The sequence below is a fragment of the Lolium perenne genome, chromosome 4 (genome assembly GCF_019359855.2).
Source record: "Lolium perenne isolate Kyuss_39 chromosome 4, Kyuss_2.0, whole genome shotgun sequence".
NCBI lineage: Eukaryota > Viridiplantae > Streptophyta > Magnoliopsida > Poales > Poaceae > Lolium > Lolium perenne.
In genome coordinates, this window is record NC_067247.2 from 224,602,361 (window position 1) to 224,621,047 (window position 18,687).

The following is an 18,687-nucleotide window of genomic DNA, read 5'->3' on the forward strand; positions in this document are numbered from 1 at the left end:
GGGTTACAAGGGTAATGCAAGTTATACCTAAGAGGTGTAGGCGGTGATGAACACACAACTTGCGATGATGGCGGTGATGTCAAGAGTACGGTTGCAAGTTCGGGGTGCCGAGGATGTCATCGCTTGCTTCGTAGCTGCGGGTTAGTTTCACAAACAAGGCACTCAAACCGGAACAAGCAAACACAAGTTAGCGGAAGAAAAGGGTCAAAGTAGCTTGGCGGTGGTGGCGGTGGGAAGCCGGTGGTGGGTGGTGTCGATGCTCTTGCGGTTGCGGCGGTAGTTATGAGGCCGCGGTGGTGTGTACCGGTGGTTTGGGAGGGTGACGGAGCTTGCCGGTGGTGGAGAGGAGTGGTGGTGGTCGGCGGCGGAGGTGGGAGTGGTGGCACCCGGTCTGGCGCCCGGTTGACCGGCTCCTAGGCCAGCTGGGCCGGTCTGGCGCCCGGTTGACCGGGTTCTGGCCCGGTTGGCGCCCGGTTGGCGCCCGGTTGGCGCCCGGTTAATCGGCCCTGGCACCGGCTGGCCCGGTCTGCAGCCCGGTTGACCGGATTTCTCAACCGGCCTGTCGTGTTCTTGAGCCAAACTCATCCAAATCGACCCAAATCGAAGGAAAACGATGGAATTGGGGCCTAGAAGTTGGGGAAATAGTAGATCAAGCACAATAACACCGAATCCATGGACCAAAACCACTCAAAACGCAACCAAATCGCAGATCCGTCAAAAGGCAATTTAGGGCTATTTTTGGGGGGAAATTTTAGAGACGAAATTGGGTGGGTGTGGGGTCAAATCCGTGGAAACCAAAGGCTGCTGATACCATATGATGAGGTCTAAGACCCCGTGTGTGGCCCGATCTTGCGATTGACCCGAGATCCAAAGGGGAAGGAGAGGGAGAGCGCGAAGAACACGATGAACACGAAGAACACGAGGAACTCACGCACGCACACCAACCCGATACAATCGATACTTACCCCCGTGGCTCGATGGACCACGCCAATAGAATCAACCCGGAAGAGACGCGCGGTAGAATTCCGAGCGGAGAGATTGCTGAGGGAGATGAATATAGGAGTGGGAGAGAGAGTGGGTAGCACTAGAATCTCACACACCAAATCCAATCATCCAACAAGGGTAGTCTTGATACAAAGGGGATGAAACCCTAGGGAGACAAAGCTCAAATCCATGTCTAAGCCTAAAATCTTGTCTAAGGAGTAAAGGGGATGACCTAGGTGCTTATATAGAGGTACAAGGCGACTTGGGTCGAATAGGTATGCGGTGGACCGACCCGGGCAGTTTCCGGTCGAGTCGAACCCGTGAAATCCGGTCAACAGGGTGCCAACCGGGCTGTAGACCGGGCCGGCCGGCGCCAGGGCCGGTCAATCGGGCGCCAGACCGGGAAGTTCGCAAAAGTCCCTCTGGTTGGCGTCGGTACGACGCCCGGTTGTCGCCGGGGTGGATCCGGTCTGGGGCCCGGTCTGACCGGCCCTGGGACCGGCCTGGCCGGCTTGGGCGGTTGGCCGGCCTCTGGGCCGGCTGGGCCTCTTCCTCCCGCCTCTTCTTCCTCTTCCTTCTTCTCTTCTTTCTTGCACCATGGGAGTTCCTTCTCTCTTGGTCCTTGTCGATGTCGGCACCTATAGACACCATGACGATAGGCATGAGGTAGCATACCATTCGAGTTGGTGTTGAGGTCGACCATAGAGAGGAAGGAGTTCACCTTGACATATATGGCGGGGGTTTGTGTTGTTGGTTGATACGCGTACAGCACGCGTCCGTTGGGAACCCCAAGAGGAAGGTGTGATGCGTACAGCGGCAAGTTTTCCCTCAGTAAGAAACCAAGGTTTATCGAACCAGTAGGAGCCAAGAAGCACGTTGAAGGTTGATGGCGGCGGAGTGTAGTGCGGCGCAACACCAGGGATTCCGGCGCCAACATGGAACCTGCACAACACAACCAAGATACTTTGTCCCAGCATAACAGTGAGGTTGTCAATCCCACCGGCTTGCTGTAACAAAGGATTAGATGTATAGTGTGGATGATGATTGTTTGCGTAAAAACAGTAGAACGAGTATTGCAGTAGATTGTATTAGATGTAAAAGAATGGACCGGGGTCCACAGTTCACTAGAGGTGTCTCTCCCATAAGAATAAGCATGTTGGGTGAACAAATTACAGTTGGGCAATTGACAAATAAAGAGGGCATGACCATGCACATACATGTTATGATGAGTATTGTGAGATTTAATTGGGCATTACGACAAAGTACATAGACCGCTATCCAGCATGCATCTATGCCTAAAAAGTCCACCTTCAGGTTATCATCCGAACCCCCTCCAGTATTAAGTAGCAAACAACAGAAAATTGCATTAAGTATGGTGCGTAATGTAATCAACAAATATATCCTTAGACATAGCATTGATGTTTTATCCCTAGTGGCAACAGCACATCCACAACCTTAGAGGTTTCTGTCACTCCCCCAGATTTAATGGAGACATGAACCTACCATGGAGCATAAATACTCCCTCTTGGAGTTACAAGCAAAAACTTGGCCAGAGCCTCTACTAGTAACAGAGAGCATGCAAGATCATAAACAACACATAGATAATAGATTGATAATCAACATAGCATAGTATTCCATATTCATCAGATCCCAACAAACACAACATGTAGCATTACAGATAGATGATATTGATCATGTTAGGCAGCTCACAAGATCCAACAATGATAGCACAATTAGGAGAAGACGACCATCTAGCTACTGCTATGGAACCATAGTCTAGGGGTGAACTACTCACACATCACTCCGGAGGCGACCATGGCGGTGAAGAGTCCTCCGGGAGATGATTCCCCTCTCCGGCAGGGTGCCGGAGGCGATCTCCTGAATCCCCCGAGATGGGATTGGCGGCGGCGGCGTCTCTGGAAGGTTTTCCGTATCGTGGCTCTCTGTACTGGAGTTATTATCGAAGAAGGCTTAAGTAGGCGGAAGAGGTAGGTCAGGGGGCACCACGAGGGGCCCACACCACAGGCCGGCGCGGCTAGGGCCTGGGCCGCGCCGCCCTGGTGTGTGGCTGCCTCGTCGCCCCACTTCGTTTCCTCTCCGGACTTCTGGAAGCTTCGTGGAAAAATAAGATCCTGGGCGTTGATTTCGTCCAATTCCGAGAATATTTCCTTACTAGGATTTCTGAAACCAAAAACAGCAGAAAACAACAACTGGGTCTTCGGCATCTTGTTAATAGGTTAGTGCCGGAAAATGCATAAATATGACATAAAGTATGCATAAAACATGTAGGTATCATCAATAAAGTAGCATGGAACATAAGAAATTATCGATACGTTGGAGACGTATCAGCATCCCCAAGCTTAGTTCCTACTCGTCCCGAGTAGGTGAACGATAACAAAGATAATTTCTGAAGTGACATGCCATCATAATCTTGATCATACTATTGTAAGCACATGTAATGAATGCAGCGATTCGAAACAATGTAAATGCAATGAGTAAACAATTGAATCATATAGCAAAGACTTTTCATGAATAGTACTTTCAAGACAAGCATCAATAAGTCTTGCATAAGAGTTAACTCATAAAGCAATAAATTCATAGTAGAGGTATTGAAGCAACACAAAGGAAGATTAAGTTTCAGCGGTTGCTTTCAACTTATAACATGTATATCTCATGGATATTGTCAATGCAAAGTAATATAATAAGTGCAATATGCAAGTATGTAGTAATCAATGCACAGTTAACACAAGTGTTTGCTTCTTGAGGTGGAGGGAAATAGGTGAACTGACTCAACATAAAAAGTAAAAGAAAGGCCCTTCGCAGAGGGAAGCATTGATTGCTATGTTTGTGCTAGAGCTTTGGTTTTGAAAACAAGAAACAATTTTGTCAACGGTAGTAATAAAGCATATGTATTATGTAAATTATATCCTACAAGTTGCAAGCCTCATGCATAGTATACCAATAGTGCCCGCACCTTGTCCTAATTAGCTCGGATTACCTAGATTATCATCGCAATACATATGTTTTAACCAAGTGTCACAAAGGGGTACCTCTATGCCGCCTGTACAAAGGTCTAAGGACAAAGCTCGCATTGGATTTCTCGCTTTTGATTATTCTCAACTTAGACATCCATACCGGGACAACATAGAAACAGATAATGGACTCCTCTTTAATGCATAAGCATTTAGCAACAATTAATATTCTCATATGAGATTGAGGATATTTGTCCAAAACTGAAACTTCCACCATGAATCATGGCTTTAGTTAGCGGCCCAATGTTCTTCTCTAACAATATGCATGCTCTAACCATTCAACTCATGGTAAATCACCCTTACTTCAGACAAGATGGACATGCATAGCAACTCACATGATATTCAACAAAGAGTAGTTGATGGCGTCTCCAGGAACATGGTTATCGCTCAACAAGTAACTTAATAAGAGATAAAGTGCATAAGTACATTTTCAATACCACAATAGTTTTTAGGCTATTTGTCCCATGAGCTATATATTGCAAAGATGAAGAATGGAAATTTTAAAGGTAGCACTCAAGCAATTTACTTTGGAATGGCGGAGAAATACCATGTAGTAGGTAGGTATGGTGGACACAAATGGCATAGTGTTTGGCTCAAGGATTTTGGATGCATGAGAAGTATTCCCTCTCGATACAAGCTTTAGGCTAGCAAGGTTATTTGAAACAAACACAAGTATGAACCGGTGCAGAAAAACTCACATAAAAGACATATTGTAAGCATTATAAGACTCTACACCGTCTTCCTTGTTGTTCAACCCTTACTAGAAATTATCTAGACCTTAGAGAGACCAATTATGCGAACCAAATTTTAGCAAGCTCTATGTATTTCTTCATTACTAGGTGCAAAGTATATGATGCAAGAGCTTAAACATGAGCACAACAATTGCCAAGTATCACATTATCCAAGTTATTATTCCAATTACTACATGTAGCATTTCCCGTTTCCAACCATATAACAATTTAACGAAGCATATTCAACCTTCGCCATGAACATTATGAGTAAAGCCGAAGGACATATTTGTCCATATGCAACAGCGGAGCGTGTCTCTCTCCCACACAATGAATGCTAGGATCCAACTTTATTCAAACAAAACAAAAAAACAAAAACAAACAGACGCTCCAAGCAAAGTGCATAAGATGTGATGGAATAAAAATATAATTTCATTAGAGGAACCTGATAATGTTGTCGATGAAGAAGGGGATGTCTTGGGCATCCCCAAGCTTAGACGCTTGAGTCTTCTTGAAATATGCAGGGGTGAACCACCGGGGCATCCCCAAGCTTAGAGCTTTCACTCTCCTTGATCATATTGTATCATCCTCCTCTCTTGATCCTTGAAAACTTCCTCCACACCAAACTTAAAACAACTCATTAGAGGGTTAGTGCATAATCAAAATTCACATGTTCAGAGGTGACATAATCATTCTTAACACTTCTGGACATTGCACAAAGCTACTGAAAGTTAATGGAATAGAAAAATCCATCAAGCATAGCAAAACAGGCAATGCGAAATAAAAGGCAGAATCTGTCAAAACAGAACAGTTCGTAAAGATGAATTTCTAAGAGGCACCAGACTTGCTCAAATGAAAATGCTCAAATTGAATGAAAGTTGCGTACATATCTGAGGATCACTCAACTAAATTTTCAGAATTTTCTGAGTTACCTACAGAGAATTCTGCCCAGATTCGTGACAGCAAGAAATCTGTTTCTGCGCAGTAATCCAAATCTAGTATGAACCTTACTATCAAAGACTTTACTTGGCACAACAATGCAACAAAACTAAGATAAGGAGAGGTTGCTACAGTATTAACAACTTCCAAGACTCAAATATAAAATAAAAATGCAGTAGTAAAATCATGGGTTGTCTCCCATAAGCGCTTTTCTTTAACGCCTTTCAGCTAGGCGCAGAAAGTGTGTATCAAGTGTTATCAAGAGATGAAGCATCAACATCATAGTTTGTTCTAATGATAGAATCAAAAGGTAACTTCATTCTTTTTCTAGGGAAGTGTTCCATACCTTTCTTGAGAGGAAATTGATATTTAATATTGCCTTCCTTCATATCAATGATAGCACCAACAGTTCGAAGAAAAGGTCTTCCCAATATAATGGGACAAGATGCATTGCATTCAATATCCAAGACAACAAAATCAACGGGGACAAGGTTATTGTTAACGGTAATGCGAACATTATCAACTCTTCCCAAAGGTTTCTTTGTAGAATTATCAGCAAGATTAATATCCAAATAACAATTTTTCAATGGTGGCAAGTCAAGCATATTATAGATTTTTCTAGGCATAACGGAAATACTTGCACCAAGATCACATAAAGCATTACAATCAAAGTCATTGACCTTCATCTTAATGATGGGCTCCCAACCATCCTCTAGCTTCCTAGGAATAGAAGCTTCGCGATTTAATTTCTCTTCTCTAGCTTTTATGAGAGCATTTGTAATATGTTTCGTAAAGGCCAAATTTATAGCACTAGCATTAGGACTCTTAGCAAGTTTTTGTAAGAACTTTATAACTTCAGAGATGTGCCAATCATCAAAATCTAAACCATTATAATCTAAAGCAATGGGATCATTATCCCCAACATTAGAAAAAATTTCAGCAGTTTTATCAAAGGCAGTTTCAGCAGCTTTCCTAGCTTTTTAGGCTTTGCATTAGAAGTGGAAACATTGCCAACACCAATTATTTTACCATTAATAGTAGGAGGTGCAGAAACATGTGGAGCATTAGCATTACTAGTGGTGGTAATAGTCCAAACTTTAGCTATATTATCTTCTTTAGCATTTTCTTCTCTTTCCCACCTAGCACGCAATTCGGCCATCAATCTTATATTCTCATTAATTCTAACTTGGATGGCGTTTGCTGTAGTAACAATTTTATTATCAATATCCTCAGGTTTAGCAGCCATTTTATTAATTAAGGAAGATTGTGACGCAGTCATGTATGAGATTCGGTTTTCAGCATTTGCAAATTTAGTTTGCAACCCAGAGATCTCCATATTCAGATTTTCAAGTTGATTTCCTATATTTTTCAACAAGGTAGATTGTTCATTCATAGTTTTAGTAAACAATTTATTTTGCTCATATTGTGATTGCATAAAGCTCTTGGTAGATCTTTCAATTTCTAACATCTTTTCCGCATTAGGTGAAACATATCTACCATAAGAGTTACCATTAGCAGGATATGGCCTAGAATTATTGTAATTGTTATTTTTAATGAAATTTACATCAACATGTTCTTCTTGGGCAACCAATGAAGCTAACGGAACATTATTAGGATCAACATTAGCCCTACCATTCACAAGCATAGACATAATAGCATCAATCTTACCACTCAAGGAAGAGGTTTCTTCAACAGAATTTACCTTCTTACCTTGTGGAGCTCTTTCCGTGTGCCATTCAGAGTAATTAATCATCATATTATCAAGAAGCTTTGTTGCGTCCCCTAGAGTGATGGACATAAAGGTACCTCCAGCAGCTGAATCCAATAAGTTCCGCGAAGAAAAATTCAGTCCTGCATAAAAGGTTTGGATGATCATCCAAGTAGTCAGTCCATGGGTTGGGCAATTTTTAACCAAAGATTTCATTCTTTCCCAAGCTTGGGCAACATGCTCATTATCCAATTGTTTAAAATTCATTATGCTACTTCTCAAAGATATAATTTTAGCAGGGGGATAATATCTACCAATAAAAGCATCCTTGCATTTAGTCCATGAATCAATACTATTCTTAGGCAGAGATAGCAACCAATCTTTAGCTCTTCCTCTTAATGAGAAAGGAAACAATTTTAATTTTATAATGTCACCATCTACATCCTTATACTTTTGCATTTCACATAGTTCAACAAAATTATTAAGATGGGCAGCAGCATCATCAGAACTAACACCAGAAAATTGCTCTCGCATAACAAGATTCAGTAAAGCAGGTTTAATTTCAAAGAATTCTGCTGTAGTAGCAGGTGGAGCAATAGGTGTGCATAAGAAATCATTATTATTTGTAGTTGTGAAGTCACACAACTTAGTATTTTCAGGAGTACCCATTTTAGCAATAGTAAATAAAGCAAACTAGATAAAGTAATGCAAGTAACTAATTTTTGTGTGTTTTTTTTAATATGGCAAACAAGATAGAAAATAAAGTAAAACTAGCAACTAATATTTTTTTGTGTTTTTGATATAGTGCAGCAAACAAAGAAGTAAATAAAAGTAAAGCAAGACAAAAACAAAGTAAAGAGATTGGAGGTGGAGACTCCCCTTGCAGCGTGTCTTGATTTCCCCGGCAACGGCGCCAGAAAACAGTCTTGATACGCGTACAACACGCGTCCGTTGGGAACCCCAAGAGGGAGGTGTGATGCGTACAGCGGCAAGTTTTCCCTCAGTAAGAAACCAAGGTTTATCGAACCAGTAGGAGCCAAGAAGCACGTTGAAGGTTGATGGCGGCGGACTGTAGTGCAGCGCAACACCAGGGATTCCGGCGCCAACGTGGAACCTGCACAACACAACCAAGATACTTTGTCCCAACGTAACAGTGAGGTTGTCAATCTCACCAGCTTGCTGTAACAAAGGATTAGATGTATAGTGTGGATGATGATTGTTTGCAGAAAACAGTAGAACGAGTATTGCAGTAGATTGTATTAGATGTAAAAGAATGGACCGGGGTCCACAGTTCACTAGAGGTGTCTCTCCCATAAGAATAAGCATGTTGGGTGAACAAATTACAGTTGGGCAATTGACAAATAAAGAGGGCATGACCATGCACATACATGTTATGATGAGTATTGTGAGATTTAATTGGGCATTACGACAAAGTACATAGACCGCTATCCAGCATGCATCTATGCCTAAAAATTCCACCTTCAAGTTATCATCCGAACCCCCTCCAGTATTAAGTTGCAAACAACAGACAATTGCATTAAGTATGGTGCGTAATGTAATCAACAAATATATCCTTAGACATAGCATTGATGTTTTATCCCTAGTGGCAACAGCACATCCACAACCTTAGAGGTTTCTGTCACTCCCCCAGATTTAATGGAGACATGAACCCACTATCGAGCATAAATACTCCCTCTTGGAGTTACAGGCAAAAACTTGGCCAGAGCCTCTACTAGTAACGGAGAGCATGCAAGATCATAAACAACACATAGATAATAGATTGATAATCAACATAGCATAGTATTCCATATTCATCAGAACCCAACAAACACAACATGTAGCATTACAGATAGATGATCTTGATCATGTTAGGCAGCTCACAAGATCCAACAATGATAGCACAATTAGGAGAAGACGACCATCTAGCTACTGCTATGGACCCATAGTCCAGGGGTGAACTACTCACACATCACTCCGGAGGCGACCATGGCGCTGAAGAGTCCTCCGGGAGATGATTCCCCTCTCCGGAAGGGTGCCGGAGGCGATCTCCTGAATCCCCCGAGATGGGATTGGCGGCGGCGGCGTCTCTGGAATGTTTTCCGTATCGTGGCTCTCTGTACTGGAGTTATTATCGACGAATGCTTAAGTAGGCGGAAGAGGTAGGTCAGGGGGCGCCACGAGGGGCCCACACCACAGGCCGGCGTGGCCAGGGCCTGGGCCGCGCCGCCCTGGTGTGTGGCTGCCTCGTCGCCCCACTTCGTTTCCTCTCCGGACTTCTGGAAGCTTCGTGGAAAAATAAGATCCTGGGCGTTGATTTCGTCCAATTCCGAGAATATTTCCTTACTAGGATTTCTGAAACCAAAAACAACAGAAAACAGCAACTGGCTCTTCGGCATCTTGTTAATAGGTTAGTGCCGGAAAATGCATAAATATGACATAAAGTATGCATAAAACATGTAGGTATCATCAATAAAGTAGCATGGAACATAAGAAATTATCGATATGTTGAAGACGTATCATTGGTTCACTTGTGGGACTCCTTGGCCATGGTGTAGCGTCGACGATAGGCGGGGCTACATCAAACAACCACTTAACTTTGCCGGTAAATATGCAATTCCAACCTAAACTGTTTGTCCAGGGTTTCGACTCCGCTTAAATTGGATAAGTGCATTGCATCATCGCTGCCATGTCATGCATATCATCATGATCATGCTGGATCTTCTTTATCCGTAGTAGTAAGACTTGCATGCGTTGTGTGTTCCAGCATTTGTTTCTTCCCGGATAGGATCACGAAGTGGTGTGGTGAGATACGACAAGTCCTCCGGATGTTCCTCAGCAAGCTTTAACAGGCAAGCATTTTCCCCTATACTTGTGCCCCTGCAGAAGTCGCTCACCTATTTTATTTTGCCTTCTCCCTCATGCTATCCTTAAGTTGCGTTCTTGTCACGTGTCCCTTCCACTTGTTACCTCAAGCAGCCCATATTGCCACCACCAACCACCAACCTCCTACAGCTGGTTTTTGGTTATCGGGTCTGCCTTGCGAGTCGTAGTGCATGCTAGTGCTGTTTATATCTCGTTACCGTTACTGCTATCTTACCGGGTTATCTGTTGGGGAACATTGTTAGAATTTTGGCCCAAAATAGCCCAATCCAATTTTTCCATTCCAATAATTCCTGAAAATCGTAGAGGCCCATGTAGCCCATTCATGCATGGCAAGAGGTGGGACAAATGTTTAGTCCCACATTGCTAGTTGAGAGAGAGCTGGAGTGGTTTATAAGGAGAGCTGTTCTAGCACTTGTATGTGAGTGAGAACAAGAGAGAATCCTCGGGCACTCCTCCTCCTCCTCGCTCGCTCGTTCATTCGTCACGACACGCCGCGGGTTGCGGGAATGCCTCGAGCCGAGAGCTTCTCTATCTTTTTGCCGCGCGTGAATGGGAAATAATCTGAACGGTTGCACAAAGCTGAAACGAATTTTTGCTAGTGGGTTTTTATTAGGGCCGTTCGGCTCGGCTGCTGTCTCTTCGGTTCGCCTCCCACTGACTGTTCGTTTCATCTCCCGTCGCCGTCTGTTCCCCTGCCTGCCCGTGCCTATAAAAAGGAGGTCGCTCCTCACCTCACATACAGGTTCTTGCAAACGATTTCCATAGCACTGCGCTGCTACAGGTTCTTCTCCATCCCGTCTTGCGGCGTGCACCGCGATCCGGGACAGTAGGCCTCCGAAACCCCGCTTCTTCGAGTCCTGTACGGGAGAAGGGCGATAAGGTTTTTGGGGAGCGCTATCAGCGCGACTACTGACTTCATCACGGACTTCGACGACCACTTCCCCGACGAGGACTTCTTCCCCGACATCAGCAGTCTCTACCTCGACGCCATGGCTGAAAACGACAACGTCAATGCCAACGCGGGCGCATGGCTGTATGGTGTTTTCTTTCATCTTGTTCAGATCACCACCATGCTCTCTATTTGTGTCGCACCTATAATATACGGATCAATCTCTCCGAATGTGTTTCCATTATCTTTCTTCTCCTACTTACATTGTTTATTTTCCATTAATCTAGTCATGTTTTTCTTGCGGTCTATTTTGTCTAAATTACTTGGTAAATTGCTATTTTTCTCAACAATCCAAAAACCTTATTATAGGCAATTTACCCCAAGTGGCTTTGTCGCATCTGTGAAGCCGCCCCTTTTTGAGGGTACTCACTACAAGAGATGGCGCGCGAGAGCAGTTCTCTGGTTTGAAAACATGAACTGCAATGACGCCACTCTTGGCAAGCCTGAGGGAGAGCTTACTCCTTCTCAGGAGCAAGTTTTTCAGAAAACTGACAGGCTGTTCAGGGCTGCTCTGTTATCTGTACTTGGAGAGAACATTATTGAACCCTATATGTTCTTTACTAATGGCAAGGACATGTGGGCTGCTCTCGAGGCCAAGTTTGGGGTCTCGGATGCAGGTAGTGAACTGTACATCATGGAGCAATTTTGTGACTTCAAGATGACTGGTGATCGCTCAGTTGTTGAGCAGGCTCATGAGATACAGGCACTGGCCAAGGAGCTTGAGTACTTCTCCTGTGTGTTACCGGGCAAGTTTGTTTCCGGAAGCATTATTGCCAAGCTGCCTCCTTCATGGAGGAATTTTGCTACTTCCCTAAAACACAAGAGACAAGAGTTCACTGCTTCGGATCTCATTGGGACTCTTGATGTGGAAGAAAAGGCGAGGGCAAAAGACACACTTGCTCGTGGTGCTGAGGGTGGTTCAAGTGCCAACTTGGTACAGAAAAAGAACTTCCAGTCCCACAAGTTCAAGAACAAGGGCAAGTTTGTGGCAAGAGCAAGTTCGACTGGAAGAACAAGCCCTCACAGTCCACTACTTTCAAGAAGAAGACTGATAAGAAGAAAGGTTCCTGTCATGTGTGCGGTGATCCTGAGCATTGGGCTCCTAGCTGTCCCAACCGTTATGACAGGCGCCAGCATGGGAAGGGCGGCAAGACCGCCAATGTTGTCATGGGCGATGTTGATATGAAGGATGTTGGGTATGGTATATTACCTCATCGTTCTTTCATTATGTCATTCTCCTGATTGGTGGATTGACACGGGCGCTAATGTACATGTTTGTTCTGACATTTCCATGTTTTCTTCATATCAGATCAGAGGGACTCAGTCCGTGCTGATGGGAAACGGCTCGCATGCTTCTGTTCATGGTGTTGGTACGGTCGATCTGAAGTTCACTTCGGGAAAGACCGTGCCATTGAAGAATGTGCATCATGTTCCCTCAATAAATAAGAATCTTGTTAGCGGATCCCTTCTATGCCGTGATGGCTGCAAGATTGTTTTCGAGTCCAATAAGTTTGTACTTTCTAAGTTTGGTACTTTTATTGGTAAAGGATATGAGTGCGGAGGTTTATTCACTTTGTCACTGTCAGATGTTTTTAATAAAGTTGTGAATCATGTTTCGTCTGATCTTATATCAAATGTCTGGCATTCACGTCTTTGTCATGTTAATTTTGGTTGCATGACGCGATTATCAAAATTAGATTTAATACCAAAATTCACTTATGCCAAAGGATCAAAATGACTAGCATGCGTGCAAGCAAAACAACCTCGCAAGTCGCATACGACTGCAGAGGTGAGAAATTTGGCACCACTAGAGCTCATACACTCTGATCTTTGTGAGATGAATGGTGTATTGACAAAAGGTGGAAAGAAATACTTCATGACATTGATCGATGACTCTACGAGATACTGTCATTTGTATCTTCTGAAGACAAAAGATGAGGCTTTGAGCTTCTTCAAAATTTATAAAGCTGAAGCGGAAAACCAACTTGATCGAAAGATTAAGAGGCTAAGGTCTGATCGAGGTGGAGAGTATTTTTCCAATGAGTTTGATTCCTTTTGTCCGGAACATGGTATAATTCATGAGAGGACGCCTCCCTACTCACCCCAGTCAAATGGAGTAGCCGAAAGAAAGAACCAAACTCTAACAGATCTGGTTAATGCCATGTTAAACACATCGGGTCTCTCTAAGGAATGGTGGGGGGAGGCACTGTTGACCGCGTGTCATGTCCTAAACCGAGTTCCCACAAAGAACAAAGAAATTACTCCATTCGAGGAATGGGAAAAGAAAAGGTTAAAACTCTCTTACCTACGAACTTGGGGTTGTTTAGCGAAAGTGAATGTGCCGATTCCCAAGAAGCGCAAGCTTGGACCAAAAACTGTAGATTGTGTCTTTCTGGGATATGCTTTTCGTAGCATTGGCTATAGATTTTTAATAGTAAAATCTGAGGTATCCGACATGCACGTTGGCACAATCATGGAGTCGAATGACGCGACTTTCTTTGAGGATATTTTTCCTATGAAAAATGTTTCTAGCTCATCAAATGAGGAGATACCTAACTTATCTAGTCAGGAATCTGTTACAATTCCTGAACCTACTATTCCCTTAGAACACCTTCAAGATCCCGAGAAAGATGATAACGAAATTCCTAAAAGGAGCAAGAGACAAAGGACTGCAAAGTCTTTTGGTGATGATTTCATCGTGTATCTCGTAGATGATACTCACACTTCTATTTCAGAAGCCTATGCATCTCCTGATGCTGACTAATGGAAGTAAGCTGTCCGAAGTGAAATGGATTCCATTTTAGCCAATGGAACTTGGGAGATCACTGATCGTCCTTATGGTTGCAAACCTGTAGGATGCAAATGGGTGTTTAAGAAGAAACTAAGGCCGGATGGTACTATTGAAAAGTACAAGGCCAGACTTGTGGCCAAGGGTTATACCCAAAAGGAAGGAGAAGACTTCTTTGACACTTACTCACATGTGGCTAGGTTGATCACTATTTGAGTACTACTTTCTCTGGCCGCCTCACATGGTCTTCTCGTTCATCAAATGGACGTCAAGACAGCTTTCCTAAATGGAGAGTTGGACGAGGAAATTTATATGGATCAACCAGATGGTTTTGTAGTAAATGATCAAGAGGGAAAGGTGTGCAAGTTGTTGAAGTCTTTATATGGTCTTAAACAAGCACCAAAGCAATGGCACGAGAAATTTGATAAAACCTTAACCAGTGCAGGCTTTGTTGTAAATCAAGCGGACAAATGTGTGTACTATCGCCATGGTGGGGGCGAGGGAGTCATTCTGTGCTTATATGTTGATGACATATTGATTTTTGGGACCAACCTTAATGTGATTAAGGAGGTCAAGGACTTTCTATCTCAGTCTTTTGAGATAAAGGATTTAGGAGTGGCTGATGTTATCTTGAACATCAAGCTGATGAGAGATGATGATGGTGGGATCACTTTGCTTCAATCTCACTATGTTGAAAAGGTCTTGAGTCGTTTTTGGTATAGCAATTGCAAGACTTCTCCAACACCATACGATCCTAGTGTGATACTTCGAAAGAATCGAGGCACTGCTAGAAATCAACTTACATAATCTCAAATAATTGGCTCGCTTATGTATTTAACTAGCGCTACGAGGCCTGACATTGCTTTTGCTGTAAGCAAACTCAGTCGATTTGTCTCAAATCCTGGAGATGATCATTGGTAAGCTCTTGAGAGATTTATGCGCTATTTAAAAGGCACTATGAGCTATGGCATCCACTATAGTGGGTATCCAAGGGTACTAGAGGGTTATAGTGATTCAAATTGGATTTGTGATGCTGATGAGATAAAGGCCACGAGTGGATATATATTTACACTTGGAGGTGGCGCTGTTTCTTGGAAGTCTTGCAAGCAGACCATTTTAACGAGGTCAACTATGGAAGCAGAACTCACAGCATTTGACACGGCCACTGTTGAAGCAGAGTGGCTCCGTGAACTCTTGATGGACTTACCTGTGGTTGAAAAATCTATACCCGCAATTCTAATGAACTGTGACAATCAAACAATGATTGTTAAGGTGAACAGTTCTAAGGATAATATGAAGTGCTCAAGACATGTGAAGAGGAGATTGAAATCTGTCAGAAAAATGAGAAACTCCGGAGTTATTGCATTGGACTACATCCAAACATCTAAGAATCTGGCAGATCCCTTCACAAAGGTTCTATCATGCAATGTGATAGATAATGCATCAAAGGAGATGGGTATGAGACCCACAATATGAGTTTTCCACAGTGGTAAACCACTCTATGTGATCGGAGATCCCGTGAATTAGAATTGGGAGACAAGCTGTTGGTTGACTGAGAGGAAAGTATCCATATTTTAATAAACACCACTCCGTGAAGATGCAATACTTTCCTATTCTGCATGGCAGTTGATATTTATCTTAATGTGTTCTAAGTGGCTTATCTTAAGCAGAGATGTTGTCCTGCAGAACATCTTTTGAAGAGCACACCTATATGAGTTTGACTGTTAACCGTCGCAGTCTATGAGAGTTGGGTGCTCTCTAACAAACTCATGAAAGGCCATGGAGTATGACGCATAAGCTCCACCCGCGGGGAAGTCCCACGACAGCCTAGTATTGGTCAAGGCTTTGTGTGAAGCTAGGATGCAGCAAACTTGCAGTTCAAGGCATAGTCCACTATACAAGTTGCCGCCCAGTGTAGCATAGAGTTCTAGGCGGAAGTTCAACTTAACAGTCTCCACTGCAGTACCCGATATAAACAAGTGTTGTTTTGGAACCAAAGGCGAAATTACATGTGCCTCTGGGATCTGGTGGGGGATTGTTAGAATTTTGGCACAAAATAGCCCAGTCCATTTTTTCCATTCCAATAATTCCTGAAAATCCTAGAGGCCCATGTAGCCCATTCATGCATGGCAAGAGGTGGGACAAATGTTTAGTCCCACATTGCTAGTTGAGAGAGAGCTGGAGTGGTTTATAAGGAGAGTTGTTCTAGCACTTGTATGTGAGTGAGAACAAGAGGGAATCCTCACGCACTCCTCCTCCTCCTCCTCCTCGCTCGCTTGTTCGATCGTCACGACACGCCGCGGGTTGCGGGAATGCCTCGAGCCGAGAGCTTCTCTATCTTTTGCCGCGGGTGAATGGGAAATAATCTGAACGGTTGCACAAAGCTGAAACGAATTTTTGCTAGTGGGTTTTTATTAGGGCCGTTCGGCTCCGGCTGCTGTCTCTTCGGTTCGCCTCCCACTGACTGTTCGTTTCATCTCCCGTCGCCGTCTGTTCGCCTGCCTGCCCATGCCTATAAAAGGGAGGGCGCTCCTCACCTCACGTACAGGTTCTTGCAAACGCTTTCCATAGCACTGCGCTGCTACAGGTTCTTCTCCATCCCGTCTGGCGGCGTGCACCGCGATCCGGGACAGTAGGCCTCCGAAACCCCGCTTCTTCGAGTCCTGTACGGGAGAAGGGCGATAAGGTTTTTGGGGAGCGCTATCAGCGCGACTACTGACTTCATCACGGACTTCGACGACCACTTCCCTGACGAGGACTTCTTCCCCGACATCAGCAGTCTCTACCTCGACGACATGGCTGAAAATGACAACGTCAATGCCAACGCGGGCGCACAGCTGTATGGTGTTTTCTTTCATCTTGTTCAGATCACCACCATGCTCTCTATTTGTGTCGCACCTATAATATATGGATCAATCTCTCCGAATGTGTTTCCATTATCTTTCTTCTCCTACTTACATTGTTTATTTTCCATTAATCTAGTCGTGCTTTGCTTGCGGTCTATTTTGTCTAAATTACTTGGTAAATTGCTATTTTTCTCCACAAACATGACACATGGTTCATGGTTATATCTATCGAGGATATCATGGTTACTTGTTAATAGTTGTTAGCGGAGACATCGGTGGGTCAGTTGCTCGTTTTATGACGGCTCACTTGTGTTTCCATGAAATCTAGGACCCAGAATTCTTTTTATCTGTTCCGAGACTGAGCGCTCTAACCACACGTGGGTATATTTCTGGGTCTCCCCTCGACCACTGCCGGAATCTACAACTTTGTCCAGTGGCCACAACTAGTTTGCAATGTTTTACCATTTGTTGTTGCGTGCATGCCAGCATGTTACTTATTTACTTTGGGAAGCCCCTGGGTGCCTTGTATCCCTTGTTTCTGGTATGCACGTATAGGTCGTGGAGCCTCTGTGAAGTGATTTATCGCCCCAGTGTGTGTTTAAACCACCTAGCACGTTGACACACATAGCTAAGTCCGCTTCGGAGATACGGCCGGACTTCGATATGGGTTTAACTTGGTTAGGTGGCTTCCTGGACATTGTTGTCGTGAAGGAGAGTGTGAGTCGTGATATCCACCTGTCGCAAGTGGTTTGATCGTGCGTGTGGGCACATTTGGGCACCCCTTCAGGGTTACAATCTTATCGATAAGCCGTGTCCGCGGTTATGGACGACTTGGAGCTGTATGACTCGACCATAGACAACTTGCACCTGTTGATTCATTAATAATAATTTGTGTAGTAAGTTAGTATAACTTCAATAATAAATGGTTAAAACTTGACAATCATGTGAGTGCCTTTGTAAGTACTTCTTGGCGAAGGGGGAACGCATCGACTGTGTTATGTTTGCAGAGTATAGAACTGTTAGTTGTGCGCTCTCTCATCTTCTCTGGTTAGACGACTGTTGTAGAGTGTCTCTATAGGTTTTTAGTGCTTGCGCGCTGCCGCTTAACCCCACCATATTGCCTATGACGTTCCTCTTGCGTCCTCTAAGTCCCCTGTGTGCCTCAAGTACAAAGGACGACTGGTTGACGAATGCTTATATGTCTTGAAGTCTTGTTAAGTATGAATCCGTACTTATTGCTGCTTCTACGGGATATAACCGGGCAGGTATGAAGATATGTTCGATGAAGACGACGCTAGCAAGGTTACTCTTTCGGCTTGGCCTGGGCAGGGTTATGGACGCCACTGGTTATCTTCAGGACTCTTAGTCCAAATTTGTATCTTGTCCGTACTCGGATATATTTGATCTTCTGTATGATTTGGATCTTTGTATGTATCTATTTGTATCTTGACTCGTTGGAGTCGTTGCTGTAATATATCTGTTTCTTGTGGGCTCTATTGTAATCATGTTGTAATGTTACCTCTCGTGATTGATTCCACCCGCATCGCGTGCATGCTTTGGCGTGTACGAGGCGCTTGGTGGTGCGTCTCCTAAAATCGATATCGTGCGGATTTCGGCGGGTTCGCTGGGATCCTCATGGTACCGGTTTTGGGGCGTCACACCCACTAAGCATGCGGGACCCACTTTCCAGTTACCGGGCCGGCCTATTTACCATGTAGGGTCCACCATAAAGAAAATGGGTCGGCCCAAGAAGGTAGTGGGCCAGCCCAATTAGCATGTGGGTCCCGCTTTCCTGTTATCGGGCCGGCCCATTTACTAAGTGGGGTCAAC

General features: G+C 44.0%; 1 long non-coding RNA gene across 1 annotated transcript; it reads left to right on the forward strand.

Annotated features, from left to right (window-relative positions):
* The first annotated feature begins 10,111 nt into the window (after positions 1–10,111).
* LOC139838886 (uncharacterized) lies at positions 10,112–18,375 on the forward strand. The gene is made up of 2 exons (XR_011756714.1): positions 10,112–10,240; positions 18,123–18,375. It is a non-coding gene; the product is annotated as an uncharacterized lncRNA (long non-coding RNA).
* The last annotated feature ends 312 nt before the right edge of the window (positions 18,376–18,687 follow it).